Raw genomic sequence first — 4,245 nt, 5'->3', positions numbered from 1 at the left:
CACTGCCACTGAACCGAGCTGGTGTTCCTGAGTGCACAGTTGATGCTTTGTAGACGAGAACCTTTGGAGTGAGTCCAGGTTTCTGCTGGTACCAGGACAAGGCTGGACTACCATCTTTGTAGGTGCCAACATCAGAGCTGGTTTTACAGGTGAGAGTGACGCTGGATCCCGGAGTCGTGGTCACCACAGGAGGCTGAGTCACAGTCACCTGACCTCTGCATCCTGACACACACACACACACAACATCATCATCATCATCATCATCATCATCATCATTGATCAGAACACGGTGTTGAAAACAGCGTGAAGGAACCTGTGAAGAAGCAGCAGCAGCAGGTCAGGGTCCACACGAGCACGACGGCGGCTAGAGTCATGGTGTCTGTGGTCTGTGACTGATCTGAGAGGCTGTGGACCACTTTAAAGCTCCTCAGTCCAGAGGAGGAAGAGCCTCCTCCTCCTCCTCCTCCTCCTCCTCCTCCTCCTCTATGGAAATGATCGTGAAGGTCTGGAACAGGAGACACACGGTTCACTGGATTAGGAACAGGAAAACGTGTCAGAATATAACGTTAAAGGATTTTCATCGTTTATAATTTGGATTATTTTATGTTTTTGCTGCAAGTTACTCACTTAACTGTCATTTATTGTTAACTATTTAAATGATAGTCATGTTTTGAGAGATTCTGAGTCACTACAGTGTGAAGTGTGTGTGTGTGTGTGTGTGTGTGTGTGTGTGTGTGTGTGTGTGTGTGTGTGTGTGTGTGTGTGTGTGTGTGTGTGTGTGTGTGTGTGAATAACAGAGTGAACAGCTGAGTGAGCAGCAGGTTTTTGTATGAGCTCTTCATGACTTTGAGTCACTGTGGTTCACTTTTGGTGGAGGAACCAAACTGGACATTGACTGTAAGTAACTTTACATTTATACGATTTATATTTTACATATTTTACACTATGAAAAGTTGATTTATTTATTTATGTATGTATTTATTTATGTATTTACTTATTTATTTATTTACTTATTTAACCCTTTAAGGTACACATCAAGAAAAAAGCAAAGGAAAATTATTTCTTTGCATTTTCTATCATTTCATTTTTTTTCCTTATAATAACCATCATGACAATGAGTCGTACCTTAAAGGGATAATTATTTACTTATTTATTTATTTACTTACTTATGTATGTATGTATGTATGTATTTATTTATTTATTTATTTACTTACTTACTTATTTATGTATGTATGTATTTATTTACTTACTTATTTATGTATGTATGTATGTACTTATTTATTTACTTACTTATTTATGTATTTATTTACTTACTTACTTATTTATGTATGTATGTATTTATTTACTTACTTACTTATTTATGTATTTATTTACTTACTTACTTATTTATGTATGTATGTATTTATTTACTTACTTACTTATTTATGTATTTATTTACTTACTTATTTATGTATGTATGTATGTATTTATTTATTTAGTGTGTGTGTGTGTGTGTGTGTGTGTGTGTGTGTGTGTGTGTGTGTGTGTGTGTGTGTGTGTGTGTGTGTGTGTGTGTGTGTGTGTGTGTGTGTGTGTGTGTGAGTGTGTGTGAAAACTTTAAACGTTAAGTTACACATTAAACGTAAATAATGCGTTTTTATTGTCAGTCCTGTCATGTGACACTTAGCCACATTAGCTTTAAACGTGACACACATTGTTTGAGTTTCTTTCTATATTTTTGAAACTATATCAAAGCAGTCGTCACATGATGATGACGATGATGATGATGATGATGATGATGATGCTGACGATGATGTGTTTTTCCTTCCCCCCCCCTGCAGTGGGCGTGGTGCGGCCCACAGTGAGCGTCCTCCGGCCCTCCAGTGAAGAGCTGGAGCAGGGCCGTGCCACGCTGCTGTGCGTGGCCAGCGGGGGCTTCCCTTCGTCCTGGAGCCTGGGCTGGAGGGTGGGGGGCGGCGGCAGCAGCAGCAGCAGCTACTCTGCGGAGACACAGGGCCGTACGCAGGGCGGCGGCGGCCTCTACAGCTGGAGCAGCGCCCTGAGACTGACCCCAGACCAGTGGAGGAAGAGCAGCTCAGTGACCTGTGAGGCCAGTCTGAGTGGACAGAGTCCTGTCACTCAGAGCCTGGACCCCGACCTCTGCCAAGACTAAGAGCTTCAGCAGCACTGGGGAGGTCAGAGGTCACGGCGGAGCTGCACATTCTGTTTTCTTTCATTTTTAACTCACGTTCAAATGATTTTGATTGTAAAATAAAATAAAAAAAATAAACGGCGTCTTTGCAACAAGTCACTGTCTTTGTGCGTCTGTGTTTCCATTCTCACACATTTAATTTGAATAAATAAATCTAAAATTCTAAAGCCCTTTAAAAAACAACAGCAGCTGCAACAATGTGCTGTACATCAGAGATTAATAAATAAAACACAAGTGTGACCTCATAGACCTAAGAACATATGGAGGACCAAAGCTGATGTAATAATAAATAAATAAACACAGGAATACATTTATAACTAAATGCATAAATAGATAAATAAATACAGCAATAAACAAATAAATAAATGCATACATAAATAAATAAATAAATGCATAATTAAATAAATGCATAAATAAATAAACACATGAATAAATAAATAAATGAATGAATAAATAAATAAATAAATGCTTAAATAAATAAATACAGGAATAAATAAACACATGAATAAATAAATAAATACAGGAATTAATAAATAAATAAATAAATAAATGCATAAATAAATACAGGAATAAATAAATAACTAAATGCATAAATAAATGCATGTATAAATAAATACAGGAATACATAAATAAATAAGTGCATAAATAAATAAACACAGGGATAAATAAATACATGAATAAATAAATGCGTAAATAAATACAGGAATAAATACATAAATACAGGAAAACATAAACAAAGGAATAAATGCTTTATATTTATTTCTACATTTCTGTTCACCTACATTTATTTATTAATGTATTTATTTATTTATTCATGTGTCCATATGTTAATGAGGCACAAACAATAAAACAATAATATAAATAAAGAAATGTAGGTTCGTCGTTGTCATTTCATTTAGTGAAGGAAATATGAAACAATGAGACACAAGAATTTGACCAGATTTTTAAGCAAAACCTTTCATTTCATTTCATTCACCTTTAGTTCAAAGGTCAGTTTATAAACCTTCACGTGTTTGAAGGTTTATATGGAATGAGGTCTATTTCACTTTGTATTGAGATTGACTGTGTTTGTGCTTGATGACTCTTGTGTTTACTGGACCAGTTCTCTTCACCACAGCAGCTGCAGCATCACTGCAGTCAAACTGAGGGAGGTTTTTATACGACCATAAATCACTGTGTGGACGTGGAACCGGTATGTTCACCGAGACAGTAATAATCTCCAGCATCTTCAGCCTGAACTCCACTGATGGTTAAAGTATAGTCAGAACCAGATCTGCTGCCTCTGAATCGAGATGGAGTTCCAGACTCGAGAGTTGAAGTATAGTATATAAGAAGCTTTGGAGCTTGTCCAGGTTTCTGAAGATACCAACTGAGATCATCATCAATATCTGAACTCCCTGTGGCTCTGATGTTCACAGTCCCTCCAACACTGACAGACATGACTTTGTCATTCTGAGTCAGGAACTTAGTGGCAGAAGACTCTGAAATCAGAGGTGAACAGAAGGCCAACAGCACCACGCTCAGAGTCAACGGCAAAATCATCCTGCTGCAGTTTTTCGTCGCAGATCGTGTGGAAAAACGGTTGAGATTCGTAAGAACTTAAACTGTGGACGCAGTGACGCGTGACAGTCATGCAAACACACACACACACGCACACACACATTCTTGTACTTGTTGCATACTGAGGCCTGGGTTGCTGACAAAGTGAGGACCAGCATTTCCACTTTATAAATCAACACAAATACAAATATCTACTTCATGAATGACATCTACAAAGAACAACTGGTTGCAGTACCACAACATGTCTGCAGGTGGAGCCCCAGAGCAAAAAGGGCTGTAAAACTTTTTAGATTTTTAAAAAAAAATTTGGTCCAAAATTTTACAAAAAATCATACTTATACTATGTCATCCAAAAGTTGAAAAAAAAAATGTTGGTCCAAAATTTTACAAAAACATCACACTATACTATATCATCCAAAATTTGAAAAAAAAAATTGACCCAAAATTTTTGGTCCAAAATTTGACAAAAACGCCATACTATACTATGTCACTCA

The 4,245-nt window shown here is 37.1% G+C and overlaps 1 gene segment (V, D, J or C); it reads left to right on the top strand.

The window, feature by feature from the left end:
- Nucleotides 1-491: 491 nt before the first annotated feature.
- LOC310929319 (Ig lambda-2 chain C region-like) lies at nt 492-2,193 on the top strand. The segment is given in 3 exons: nt 492-503; nt 852-897; nt 1,821-2,193.
- The last annotated feature ends 2,052 nt before the right edge of the window (nt 2,194-4,245 follow it).

Source organism: Microchirus variegatus (assembly GCF_963457635.1).
Source record: "Microchirus variegatus genome assembly, chromosome: 7".
Taxonomy (NCBI): Eukaryota; Metazoa; Chordata; class Actinopteri; order Pleuronectiformes; family Soleidae; genus Microchirus; species Microchirus variegatus.
This window is presented reverse-complemented; position numbering and strand designations above follow the sequence as displayed.